This window comes from Cherax quadricarinatus, chromosome 13, assembly GCF_038502225.1.
Source record: "Cherax quadricarinatus isolate ZL_2023a chromosome 13, ASM3850222v1, whole genome shotgun sequence".
Lineage (NCBI taxonomy): Eukaryota > Metazoa > Arthropoda > Malacostraca > Decapoda > Parastacidae > Cherax > Cherax quadricarinatus.
In genome coordinates, this window is record NC_091304.1 from 31358746 (window position 1) to 31374014 (window position 15269).

At 39.7% G+C, this 15269-nt stretch overlaps 1 long non-coding RNA gene across 1 annotated transcript in view; it reads right to left on the reverse strand.

Moving 5' to 3' along the window:
• LOC128706657 (uncharacterized) overlaps positions 1-14852 on the reverse strand; it is a 31140-nt gene extending 16288 nt beyond the window's left edge. Inside the window, exon 1 of the long non-coding RNA XR_008409889.2 lies at positions 14705-14852. This is a non-coding gene — a long non-coding RNA (uncharacterized lncRNA). The remainder of the gene's footprint in view (positions 1-14704) is intronic.
• Between the last annotated feature and the right edge of the window lie 417 nt (positions 14853-15269).

Consider the following 15269-nt stretch of genomic DNA (forward strand, 5'->3'; position numbering starts at 1 on the left):
TAAAATATGTCATTAAGTATGTGAATATGTAGTGGTGCTGATGGCAGATGAGAGTTTGTTTGGAGACAGGACAAAATACTCCTTCAGTATTTTGTTATTATCAACTGTCCAGGTAGACAGTAAATGTACGCATGAGGGAATGCATATAAATGGCCTCGAGGGAGACAGGAGCTGTAGTGGGGAAACAAGTGTAGTCAAGGACAAGATAAAACTAATATTACAAACTAGTAATACCACAGGAGATAGCAAACAAGGGAACTCCACTAGTAATAGTGAGGATATATTACCAAAAACAACTGGTGAGAGCTCCATTGTTAGTACTAGTGAGGATAGGAATGAGACAGGAAAGCATGCACCAACAGGGAATACAGTCACAAAAACCCAAGGCAAATGGAAACCAAGCCTGTGCACATATTATGCATTTGGTATCTGCAGGCATGGAAAATCTAGAAAAACAGATGGGACGTGCAACTTTGACCACTCTAGAAAATGTCATGCCCATATGAAAACAGGAAAATGCAAACTCCCTTCCTGTAAGCTTTTTCACCCTGAAATGTGTCCCTCTTCAGTACAGGAAAGACAGTGCTATAACTTAAATTGCCAGGCACACCATCTAAAGGGGACAAAAAGATACAAAACAGCCAGACCATGGGAAAACCTGGGTAGCCACAGCCATTCAAGAGGGAGAGGGAATTTAGTGCCAGGAAGAAAAAAAAATGGTGCAAAATGGCAGAAATCGTACACCAAATCCAGTCATTTCTGGAGTGGAACCACAGTCGATGGCCTCCACTCCAAACCAACAGATACAGATATCAGTGCTGGAAAAAAAGTCCCCCCCCCCCAGTACCACCAGTCCAATGACATTCTTCTTTGCAAATATACAGAGTCTAAAGCCAGCAACGAACAACAAAATACCTTTCATCCGTGGACTGCTTGCAGAGGCAAATGCAATGTTTGCAGCTTTCACGAAGACCCACATAAAGGATCACTTGGACAACAAAATATGGATCCCAGGTTACAACCTATACAGATGCGACAGAGTGAACAGGCAAAAGGGGGGGAAGGGGTTGGCCTGTATATCGCAGAATCATTTATTTGCACAGAACTGCTAAATGCCTCAAATGATGTAGTGGTAGTTTTAGCAGTAAAGATCGAGAACCAAAACCTAGTCATTGTGGTAGTCTACAAGCCTCCGCATGCAACATCCCAACAATTCCAGGAACAGCTGTTGAATATTGACCACTGTCTGGAAAATCTTGCAGCCCCCAACATCTAGCTCCTGGGGGATTTCAACTTGAGGCACCTAAAATGGAGGAATATAGATAATAATGTTGTTGCAGTGATAACACCAGGAAGCAGCTCAGAAGAGAACTCGCACACACACGAGCTTTTAATATTCTACTGTACAACTATGAAATAATTACTTTCCTGCTGTATAACTATGATATACTATTTCTTAGCATTAAGTAGAATGTAAGCCAATAATGTTAAGTTGGCCTATAATGCCAAGGCATAATAGAGGCTCTCTTTGCATTGCATCCCACTATTGTATATACACAATCTCAATGTACTGTTTGCAAAGACATTAAATAAATAAATAAATAACCTTCCACCACTGGTGCTGCGCCGGCTCGTTCATGTTCACCTGTACCAGGACGAAAGAGGAAACTCTTTGCTCGTGTACGAGACTCAGATGTGAGCAGTGAAAGTGATAGTGATAGTGATTTCAAAGCTATTGAAAGCAGTTCTAATTGTGACAGTGAGGGTGAATATTCCCCAGTGAAGTGGCAGTATATACGACGTCGCTTGTGGTCTGGTAGTGTGCCATATGCTGTTCCAAGGGAAAGGAGTAAATCTCAGAGCACATCCCGTGGCCCTACACCACGACCTGATAGTGAAGATGACAATATTGTTAAGCCGGGTATGAATGATGTGAGTGAGGCAGCAGGTAGTGGTGGTGATAGTAATGGTGGCACGAGTCATGTGGCACCAGCAGCGGGCCACGCTACTACCGACGCTGCTGACTCTGCACAACTACAACCAGCCTCACCCAACCCCACACTCCCACAACAACCACAACCACAACCTGCACAACCACGTTTCAATATCCAGAACTCACCAGCTGACCACATCTGGGATTGGCAGCAAGGTGACGAGTTTGTTCCCAGTCCCCATGACTTTGATGAAACACAAAGTGGAATACGGCCATCATGTACACTTGGGAACAATGCCACTGAACTGGAATGTTTTCAGTTGTTCTTCAATGAACCATTGATGGACATTATTTTCAGGGAAAGCAATACACACTTTGAGTACACCATGGCAAACACAATTCTTTCACCAAGATCACACCTACACCAGTGGAAGGACACAACTGTGGCAGAGATGTATCTGTTCTTTACCACAATAATGTTTATGCCGCATGTGTATAAGCACACCGTCAACACATACTGGTCGACAGACCGCCTGATTTCAACCCCAGCTTTCAGTGACATTATACCAGTGAATAGATTTGTGTTACTGTTACGTATGCTACACTTTTCAGACAAAACAAGGCCTGACAGAAGTGACAGGTTATATAAGATCAGAAATGTGTTTATGTACCTGAAACAAAAGTGCTGTATGTATTTTTATCCCTTCAGGAAGCTTGTTATTGATGAGTCTTTGATTTTGTTCAAAGGAAGACTCTCATTCAAGCAGTATATACCAAGCAAGAGGAAACGCTTTGGTATAAAGTTATTTGTTCTGTGTGATTGCAAAACTGGTCAGGTTTTCGATATAATTGTGTACACTGGCAGTAAAACATTGCAAGATACCAGGAAGTTACTGGGTATCTCTGGTGATGGGGTTAGAACAATGATAGAACCATATCTTGGTAAGGGGCATATTTTATACACTGACAACTGGTACACAAGCCCTTTACTCAGCGATTTCTTGCTAGTGAACATGACAGATGTGTGTGGCACAGTGTGTGGAAATCGTAAGCATATGCCTAGGTTCGACGCTGGCAGTCATAGAGGTGAGGTGCAGGTGTTTGCTGCCAATGACATCATGGCATTTCGGTGGCATGACAAACGTGATGTCACACTGTTGACATCAGTTCACCGACACGAAATGGTAGACAGTGGCAAGCAGAATAGAGAGATCAATGAACCCATTGTAAAACCTGCAGCTGTGATGGATTACAACCTCAATATGCACTTAGTGGACAAATGTGACATGAAGACTGGGTTTGCTGACTGTGTTCACAAGAGTTATAAGTGGTACATAAAACTCTTTTTCCATCTTCTTGACACTTCCATGCTGAATGCTTATAATATGTATAAGTTGAAGACCAACAACAAACCCAAATACAGTGAATTTTGTTTGTTAGTCATCAGACAAATAATATTCAAGTACCAAGGAACAACACTTGCAATAGACCAGCGCCCACGAAATTATCAACACACGTCTTCTCGTCTGAGGCCTGGTGATCACTACCCTATACCACTACCTGCTACTGCTCTCAAGAAAAATGCTCTGAAGGGGTGTTTTGTTTGTGGATATACCGCAAAACGCCCACAAAAACACAGACACTCGTTTCATGTGTGTGGAGAGTAAAACACCATTGTGCTTATACTCATGTTTCAAAGAATTCCACAAGCTGCAGCAGTTCTAGGAAAGTGTCCAGTGATTGTACATATGTATATATATTATAAAACAATCGTAATAAACAATTTTTTATATTGTTTGTTTGTGTAAACAAGTTTTATGAACATTATGATGATACTAGTGTTTTTGTTATAATTGTGCTACATTCAACGAGTGTATATATGAACATTGCACCATACTTTGGTCTCACAGGCCATAAAAGTTTTGTAAAAAAAAATAAACTAGTGAAACAAACAAGAAACCGTCGAATAAGAGTAAACCAAAGTTTACCGGGTGAGCAGCACTCGCCGCTGTTGCCATACGCCGATCATTTTCTGCAAACTTCATGCCTCTATATCTCGGTAAGTAATGGGATTTTTTTTTTTTTTTGACTAAAACAAATCAGAAAATTAATCTTAACATTTTCATAAGAAAAAATAGAATTTTTTTTTTAATATTTTGCGACACCAGGAGACACTTCAGGATTGGGCCTTTTGACAGTCAAAGGGTTAAATCATCAATTTTGTCATGCTCCCCGAAGTCTTTGTGAGAGGGAATAATTTGAGTATATGCTACCTTCAACTCTCAGGTAATATAAAGCAAGTAATAAGGAAAGAATCAGTTATAATTGTCTGTAGTTATAGTTTCCACAAGCTTGAGAGCAATATATCAAACTGTTCATTTTACAAATTAAAAGCCCAGTTATTAATTCTAATACACCACTGTATTATAGCATGTTCAGGCTGGTTTATAATGACAGCACTTCTCACCATCCCACTGTCAGAGTTAAGGGAGCCATCAGTGTAGTCTCTGAAATATTATTTTCAGTTTGCAGGCCATACAGTGGAACCTCGATTTACGAGTGTCCTATCATACGAGTTTCTCATGATATGAGCCATTGTTCAGTTGATTTTTTGCCGAGTTATAAGCCAACATCTGAGTTATGAGCGAGCTTCCCCTGCTTCCCCCTCAACCCACAATCCACACACCTCGCTTCTTTATCTATGATTTCAGGCTTTAATTCCATGCTTTAACTCTCAGCACAGTCCTTTGCACTTACTTTCTTATGACATGGTTAGAAAAAAGAAATTTGGCAAAATAACTGTACAAAATGCAAGCAAAACATAAGAGAAATGCTTCCACAGCTAGATAAACAGTGCAATGAATTGGCGGCATTCTGAAGCTCCTCATTATTATTTATTTTTTTTTTTATTAACACACTGGCCGGTTCCCACCAAGGCCCGAAAAAGAAAAACTTTCACCATCATTCACTCCATCACTGTCTTGCCAGAAGGGTGCTTTACACTACAGTTTTTAAACTGCAACATTAACACCCCTCCTTCAGAGTGCAGGCACTGTACTTCCCATCTCCAGGACTCAAGTCCCGCCTGCCGGTTTCCCTGAACCCCTTCATAAATGTTACTTTGCTCACACTCCAACAGCACGTCAAGTATTAAAAACCATTTGTCTCCATTCACTTCTATCAAACACACTCACGCATGCCTGCTGGAAGTCCAAGCCCCTCGCACACAAAACCTCCTTTACACCCTCCCTCCAACCTTTCCTAGGCCGACCCCTACCCCGCCTTCCTTCCACTACAGATTGATACACTCTTGAAGTCATTCTGTTTCAATCCATTCTCTCTACATGTCCAAACAACCTCAACAACCCTTCCTCAGCCATCTGGACAACAGTTTTGGTAATCCCGCACCTCCTCCTAACTTCCAAACTATGAATTCTCTGCATTATATTCACACCACACATTGCCCTCAGACATGATATCTCCACTGCCTCCAGCCTTCTCCTTGCTGCAACATTCATCACCCATGCTTCACACCCATATAAGAGCGTTGGTAAAACTATACTCTCATACACTCCCCTCTTTGCCTCCAAGGACAAAGTTCTTTGTCTCCACAGACTCCTAAGTGCACCGCTTACCCTTTTCCCCTCATCAATTCTATGATTCACCTCATCTTTCATAGACCCATCCGCTGACACGTCCACTCCCAAATATCTGAATACATTCACCTCCTCCATACTCTCTCCCTCCAATCTGATATCCAATCTTTCATCACCTAATCTTTTTGTTATCCTCATAACCTTACTCTTTCCTGTATTCACTTTTAATTTTCTTCGTTTGCATACCCTACCAAATTCATCCACCAACCTCTGCAACTTCTCTTCAGAATCTCCCTAGAGCACAGTGTCATCAGCAAAGAGCAACTGTGACAACTCCACGCCTCTTGCCAAGATTCTCGCATTTACTTCTCTTACAACCCCATCTATAAATATATTAAACAACCATGGTGACATCACACATCCTTGTCTAAGGCCTACTTTTACTGGGAAATAATCTCCCTCTTTCCTACATACTCTAACTTGAGCCTCACTATCCTCATAAAAACTCTTCACTGCTTTCAGTAACCTACCTCCTACACCATACACCTGCAACATCTGCCACATTGCCCCCCTATCCACCCTGTCATACGCCTTTTCAAAATCCATAAATGCCACAAAAACCTCTTTACCCTTATCTAAATACTGTACAATTACATATTTCACTGTAAACACCTGGTCCACACACCCCCTTCCTTTCCTAAAGCCTCCTTGTTCATCTGCTATCCTATTCTCTGTCTTACTCTTAATTCTTTCAATAATAACTCTACCATACACTTTACCAGGTATACTCAACAGACTTATCCCCCTATAATTTTTGCACTCTCTTTTGTCCCCTTTGCCTTTATACAAAGGAACTATGCATGCTCTCTGCCAATCCCTAGGTACCTTACCCTCTTCCATACATTTATTAAATAATTGCACCAACCACTCCAAAACTATATCCCCACCTGCTTTTAACATTTCTATCTTTATCCCATCAATCCTGGCTGCTTTACCCACTTTCATTTTACCTACTGCCTCACGAACTTCCCCCACACTCACAACTGGCTCTTCCTCACTCCTACAAGATGTTGTTCCTCCTTGCCCTATACATGAAATCACAGCTTCCCTATCTTCATCAACATTTAACAATTCCTCAAAATATTCCTTCCATCTTCCCAATACCTCTAACTCTCCATTTAATAACTCTCCTCTCCTATTTTTAACTGGCAAATCCATTTGTTCTCTAGGCTTCCTTAACTTGTTAATCTCACTCCAAAACTTTTTCTTATTTTCAACAAAATTTGTTGATAACATCTCACCCACTCTCTCATTTGCTCTCTTTTTACATTGCTTCACCACTCTCTTAACCTCTCTCTTTTTCTCCATATACTCTTCCCTCCTTGCATCACTTCTACTTTGTAAAAACTTCTCATATGCTAACTTTTTCTCCCTTACTGCTCTCTTTACAACATCATTCCACCAATCGCTCCTCTTCCCTCCCGCACCCACTTTCCTGTAACCACAAACTTCTGCTGAACACTCTAACACTACATTTTTAAACCTACCCCATACCTCTTTGACCCCATTGCCTATGCTCGTATTAGCCCATCTATCCTCCAATAGCTGTTTATATCTTACCCTAACTGCCTCCTCTTTTAGTTTATAAACCTTCACCTCTCTCTTCCCTGATGCTTCTATTCTCCTTGTATCCCATCTACCTTTTACTCTCAGTGTAGCTACAACTAAAAAGTGATCTGATATATCTGTGGCCCCTCTATAAACATGTACATCCTGAAGTCTACTCAACAGTCTTTTATCTACCAATACATAATCCAACAAACTACTGTCATTTCGCCCCACATCATATCTTGTATACTTATTTATCCTCTTTTTCTTAAAATATGTATTACCTATAACTAAACCCCTTTCTATACGAAGTTCAATCAAAGGGCTCCCATTATCATTTACACCTGACACCCCAAACTTACCTACCACACCCTCTCTAAAAGTTTCTCCTACTTTAGCATTCAGGTCCCCTACCACAATTACTCTCTCACTTGGTTCAAAGGTTCCTATACATTCACTTAACATCTCCCAAAATCTCTCTCTCTCTCCTCTACATTCCTCTCTTCTCCAGGTGCATACACACTTATTATGACCCACTTTTCACATCCAACCTTTACTTTAATCCACATAATCCTTGAATTTACGCATTCATATTCTCTTTTCTCCTTCCATAACTGATCCTTCAACATTACTGCTACCCCTTCCTTGGCTCTAATTCTCTCAGATACTCCAGATTTAATCCCATTTATTTCCCCCCACCGAAACTCCCCTACTCCCTTCAGCTTAGTTTCACTTAGGGCCAGGACATCCAACTTCTTTTCATTCATAGCATCAGCAATCATCTGTTTCTTGTCATCCACACTACATCCACGCACATTCAAGCATCCCAGTTTTATAAAGTTTTTCTTCTTCTCTTTTTTAGTAAATGTCTACAGGAGAAGGGGTTACTAGCCCATTGCTCCCGGCATTTTAGTCGCCTCATTATTATTATTATTATTATTAATTTAGGAAATGAAGCTCGCTCATTATTATTACAGCCTCTCCTCACTTAAGGATGTACAGTACTCGTTTACCGACGACTCGGACTTACAATGGACTCTTTGACCAGAATTCATACCTAAATAATGTATGTTAGAGCTGATTTCCTTTATTCTGTTTATTACAATATACAGTACACTACTGTATAAACATTTAAAAATGCTACAAATGGTGCAAAGGTGACATTAAAACAATATTAAAGATGGTTGACACAAACCTACTACCATTACAGTATGCTCTTCACTTATCAATGAATTCGTTTACGAACGAGGTCTTAGGAACGGAACTCTGTCGTTAAGCGAGGAGAGGCAGTATATTATTATTATTATTATTATTATTATTATTATTATTATATTACAGTGGACCCTTGGGTAATGATGACATCAGCTAGCGATAAAATCGGCTAACGATGCATTTTAGTGTAAAAATATTTGCTTGGCCAATGATGAAAAACCCAGTTAAGGACAATCGTCCCGAACGCGTCCACCTGTCAGTCCGGCCTGAGCACACCTCAGCTACCCTACCTTCAGCTAGTGTGCCATTGTTTACAAGCCACTGCTGATGGTTCCACACATACACTCAATATATTTTGTATTATTCCATTTTTTAGTGCTTGAAACTGCTAAATAAGCCACCATGGGCCCCAAGAAAGCTTCTAGTGCCAACCCTTTGGTAAAAAAGAGCGAGGTGTACAATCGAAATGAAGAGAGATAATCGCAAAGTATGAAAGTGGAGAGCATGGTTCCGAGCTGGCCCAGTTGTATAACAAACCCCAATCAACCATTGCTACTATCTTGGCCAACAGAAAGGCATGATAATCAAGGAAGCTGTTGTTGCAAAAGGTGCAAGTATACTTACAAAACAGAGATCGCAAATACTCGAAGATGTGGAGAGACTGCTATTGGTGTGGATCAGTGACAAACAATTATCAGGAGATAGTGTTTCACAGTCAACCATATGTGAAAAGGCAAGGCAGTTGCATAACGATTTAATTAAAAAAATGCCTGGAACTAGTGGTGATGTTAGTGAATTTAAGGCCAGCAAAGGTTGGTTTGAGAGTTTTAAGAATCATAGTGGCATATACAGTGTGATAAGGCATGGTGAGGCTGCCAGTTGTGACCAAAAAGTGGCTGAAAAATATGTGCAGGAATTCAAGGAGTACATAGACACTGAAAAATTAAAACCCCAACAAGTGTTTAATCGTGACGAAACAGGCTTGTCTTGGAAGAAAATGCCAAACGGGACCTACATAATCTACCAAATTCATCCACCAACCTCTGCAACTTCTCTTCAGAATCTCCCAAAAGCACCTTGTCATCAGCAAAGAGCAACTGTGACAACTCCCACTTTGTGTTTGATTCTTTATCTTTTAACTCCACACCTCTTGCCAGGACCCTAGCATTCACTTCTCTTACAACTCCATCTATAAATATATTGAACAACCATGGTGACATCACACATCCTTGTCTAAGGCCTACTTTTACTGGGAAATAATCTCCCTCTCTCCTACATACTCTAACCTGAGCCTCACTATCCTCATAAAAAACTCTTCACTGCTTTCAGTAACCTACCTCCTATACCATACACCTGCAACATCTGCCACATTGCCACCCTATCCACCCTGTCATATGCCTTTTCTAAATCCATAAATGCCACAAAAACCTCTTTACCCTTATCTAAATACTGTTCACCTATATGTTTCACTGTAAACACTTGGTCTACACACCCCCTACGTTTCCTAAAGCCTCCTTGTTCATCTGCTATCCTACTCTCTGTCTTACTCTCAATTCTTTCAATAATAACTATCATACACTTTACCAGGTATACTCAAAAGACTTATTCCCCTATAATTTTTGCACTCTCTTATCCCCTTTGCTTTTATACAAAGGAACTATGCATGCTCTCTGCCAATCCCTAGGTACCTTACCCTCTTCCATACATTTATTAAATAATAACACCAACCACTCCAAAACTATATCCCCTCCTGTTTTTAACATTTCTATCTTTATCCCACCAGTCCCAGCTGCCTTACCCCCTTTCATTATACCCACTGCCTCATGAACTTTCCCCACACTCACAACTGGCTCTTCCTCACTCCTACAAGATGTTATTCCTCCTTTCCCTCTACACGAAATCACAGCTTCCCTATCTTCATCAACATTTAACAATTCCTCAAAATATTCCCTCCATCTTCCCGATACCTCTAACTCTTCATTTAATAACTCTCCTCTCCTATTTTTAACTGTCAAATCCATTTGTTCTCTAGGCTTCCTCAACTTATTAATCTCACTCCAAAACCTTTTCTTATTTTCAACAAAATTTGTTGATAACATCTCACCCACTCTCTCATTTGCTCTCTTTTTACATTACTTCACCACTCTCTTAACCTCTCTCTTTCTCTCCATATACTCTTCCCTCCTTGTATCACTTCTACTTTGTAAAAACCTCTCGTATGCTAACTTTTTCTCCCTTACTACTCTCTTTACATCATCATTCCACCAATCGCTTTTGTTCCCTCCTGCACCCACTTTCCTGTAACCACAAACTTCTGCTGAACACTAACACTACATTCTTAAACCTACCCCATACATCTTTGACCCCATTGCCTACACTCTTACTAGCCCATCTAACCTCCAATAGTTGTTTATATCTTACCCTAACTGCCTCCTCTTTTAGTTTATACACCTTCACCTCTCTTTCTTACCTGTTGCTTCTATTTTCCTTGTATCTCATCTACCCATATTTTATGTTTTTATACAATATTTCTTATTTATAAATACACTCTTTCAGTGTTTTCCTTACAAAACTAGTAATCTAGTGCAGCTAGCCTCACAAACTCCATTTTCTTTATAAAAAGACCTTTGATGGGGAAGCATGGTCAGAGCGGGAGCGGGAATGGCCACCAACACTCATCACATTATGATATATTTTATTCATTCTAGAGTATATATTATGTTTCTATGTTATTTATATTGTTTATTATGTTGTATTAGATGAATTGTGATATACAAATAAGCCAAAGAGTTGATATTAGTATCATATTGAAGTACAGTGGTACCTTGGCTTACGTGTTTAATTCATTCTGTGACCGAGCTTGTAACTGAATTTGCTCATATATTAAATCAATTTTCCTCATTGAAATTTATTTATTTATTTATTTATTATTATTTGGGCATGATACGTAGTTGTACAAAAGAAATACAGCGGTTAAGTGTACATACCAAAAGCCCCTTGTATGCAGAGCATTATGGGCAGGCTTAAAATTAACTTAAGATTAACTAAGCAATGATATATTCAGAGGTAAAAATTACAGTAAACAAATTACAACATGAAGTACAAATAAGTATTTCAAATAAGAATTTGTAGCACAATTTATATTATAATCGGGTCAAATCGAGCAAAATCAATGATTTGTAATGCAGAAACAGGTCATATGGCCATTTGATGAGTTACTGTGCATTCAAGAGAATGGAGTATTCTATTAGGTAATGTAATTACAAAAAAACATAGTTTGGTAGGGTCACAGGCTATACATTTATGAGATACAGTTAATCAGTATTTATTTAGTTGTGGGTGAGTAAGTGGTTTTTAAGAGTCTTGAATTGATAAACAGACATGATTGTCTGCCTGTGTTTCTGTCTTTCTGTCTCTCTACTTGTCTCTCTGTCTCTGAGAGAGAGCTGCTCATGAACCAACGGGTATTACACGCGATGCAGAGTCGGTCACATCTTTTTAGATTTTGCCACCGAAGTGGCTAGTTTATTGTGCACCCCATATCCATCCTGTGGATGGTAGTGCAAGAGCATATGGATACACAAAAGGCCTAGGAACTAGGCCCCAAAGGGTTAACAGGAATACATATGGATTTATATCTACATATCTGTAGTTCACTTATCTGTTACAAGCAAATTTAGGAAATTTGCTTAGTATATCTGGTATCTTATTTTCATTAATAAGATATCTTGAAATGCCACATAGGTTATTATACTGTCTGTCTCTGTATTCCTCAATAAGTGGACAATTAAGCACATAGTGTTCAAGAGAGTGACCATATACCTGGTCACATAATTTACATTTAGTTTGATCATCATCTGTGTGTCTCCCAAACTGCCAGAAGTACTTGTAACCAAGCCTAAGCCTGGCCACTACAACATCAGTCAGTCTGTTCACATTGCACGTTGCTCCATAAACATACTTATCTACGTTCATGTTATCACAGTGGGTTATAGATCTACTCAGGCTTCTAACTGCATTCCTATAACAATCATTTTCATTATTTACTTCTCTCCTAATATTATTCCTAATGCTAGACACAGTTATGCCAAAGTTATATTCTACATTCTCCTTCTGGGTACTCTTCTTGGCTAACATATCAACTTTATCATGAAGGATTTAATCCAATGTGTGATGGGATCCATAGCAATTGTACATTAATTCCTTTGTCCCTAATTTTTGAGTATCTATACCTGGCATCTCCAATGAGCATGTTGTTGGAGTCATTATATGAATCAAGAGCCTTCAATGATGACAGAATCAGTAATGATGATAGAGTCAAGCTCAGTGTCATAGGTTAGCTTTAGCGCCATTAGGATTGCAAACAATTCAGTTTGCAGTGTAGACGCCCAGTTATTAATTCTTATGCCTAACTCAACAAATTTATTATTGTTTTTAACAAGGGAGGTGGCAACAAAAGCAGATGCAGCCCTGCCAGAAGACTCCTGTTTAGATCCATCAGTGTATATAACTTGTGATAACTTATTACTACCAGCTAGGTGAGAAATTTCTTCTTGAGCAGTTGCTCTAACAAGAGATTTAAGGAAGGGATTACTAGCAATGAGCTTCTTGGGAGGGACTTGCAGGTATGTGATATTAAATGAACATATCTTCCACGGAGGGGTGAAATGCTCTTGTTGCCTACAGTGATACAGTTCATGCAGGTTATAAAACTTGATGTAATTGCACGTTTTCACAATCCATTTAGATCTGTGTGTATTTACCTCTAGACACTTGGTAAGATTCATTGTGACAGTGTCTGGTTCGTTTCTCAGCATTCTAATACCGAGTACAGTGTTAATCTCAATAATCCTATCACTGATACTAGAAATACCAAGCTCCTTCCTCATGTTAAGAACTTTTGTAGATCTGGGACAGCCAAGAATAATCCTGAGAGCTTCGATTCCTAAACAAGTGAAAATGAATATTACTTGCCAATCATGCTTATTATGTCTTATATCTACAAGCATAGTACTGGTTAGCACTTTGTCTGGATTTTTTGGGTTATCCTAGGTAATTTACACTGTGTAGTATAACTGTATCTATGCATACCTGTGAGACAGAGACAGAGGTAGACAGAGACAGAGGTAGACAGAGATAGACACACAGACAGATAGAGATAGAGACAGAGAGATAGATACAGACAGACAAACAGAAGGAGATGGTGACAGCCAAAGCCAGCCGGCCTGCCAAACATGTATTACACATGTTCCAGAAATGCTTCTCTTTACTTAGGGTATACGTTATAGAACATTCTTGCAGGATGACACTACCAGCGATATCAAAATTGAAAGGATGTTACATATTGGTTATTATCGAGGTTTTTGATATTTCCTCTCTCCTGTGAGTAGCGGCATTTCTGAAGCTCGCTCATAACTCGGATTTTGACTCGCAACTCAAAGCAAAAAATCGACTGAGCGACGGCTCATAACTCGGAAAACTCGTAAATTGGGGCACTTGTAAGTCAAGATACCACTGTATTTTGTCCTGCAGGAACTTCTCTGGAACGGATTAACGGTATTTCAGTTAATTTAAATGAGGAAAACTTATTTGATGTACGAGAAAATTGAGTTACATGCAAGGTCACGGAACGGATTAAACTCTTAAGTCAAGGTTCCACTATACTATATGTATTTCTGAGTAATGAGTTTAGAAATTTGTTGAAGGTGAGGATTGTGCATTAGTTTCTTGGGAGGTTAAGTGGTCATAGGTTGGAAGAGACATAGGTTGTAAACTGCCACAGTGGTGAGAAATGCTGTTGTTTCCTAGAATGATGTAATTCATGTAGTTTAAATGTTTTTTATATGTGGCTGTTATTTGCAATGTCACCAGAGGGTTGAAACTGCTGCATACCTTGAAAATACCTAGAGAGTATTTTCCAGGTATATTGCTGCATACCTGTAGTATACCTGGAGAATATTCTCCAGGTTAGCTACAGCTTCAACCCTCTAGTGACAGCATCCTTCTCACACAATGAGAGACCTGAGTTCGCTCCCCAGCACTGGTGAAACACTGGCCATGTTGCCTTACACCTGCTGCCCCTGTTCACCTAGAAGTATGCAGGTACCTGGGTGTTAGTCGACTGTTGTGGGTCGCATCCTGGAGAAGATTAAAGGACCTCACAGGAAATAAGCTCAACAGTCCAGATGACGCCCGGGCTTCACTGGGTTATCCTGGGTGGCTAACCTTCCATCTTAAAAATTGACAAAATTTTATCCAGGTGATCAGAGCTCCTGAGAAACTCTTGCTATCCATCTTTCCGCCGCCTTCATCAAATTCTCACAATTTATTTTAAAATCTCTGCATTTTTGCTTACCTCACATGTAACTCTTACAGTGTTAGTTGCTCCTGAGCTATGTAAATTGAAGATAATTTCCAAAAATATGGAGTAATCAACTTTCTTTCTTCGTCTTGTTGTTGAGTTATTAAGGGCCAGTGACAGCTTACGCAGTATCAAGCTCAGCTTCCCGAGTAGTTAGTTCAAATGAGTAAGTTTATTCAGGTATACACAAATAGTTACATAGAATTATCATACATAGCAGCATATGTGTAGAGAACCTAGGATAATCCAAAAAAGTCCAGGGACTGGGTCCCCAAAGTTTTGATAGCTGAAATAGGTACAAATGCAATGAACTCACAAGTTACAAAGGTAATGAATCCTGTAAGGGTTACAATGTGGGGTTTACAGGATTTGGATATTGTGTGGTTTACGTGTTATAAAATACTAATTACAGATAAGATTTCGTTCGGATTTTTAACCCCGGAGGGTTAGCCACCCAGGATAACCCAAGAAAGTCAGTGCGTCATCGAGGACTGTCTAACTTATTTCCATTGGGGTCCTCAATCTTGTCCCCCAGGATGCGACCCACACCAGTCGACTA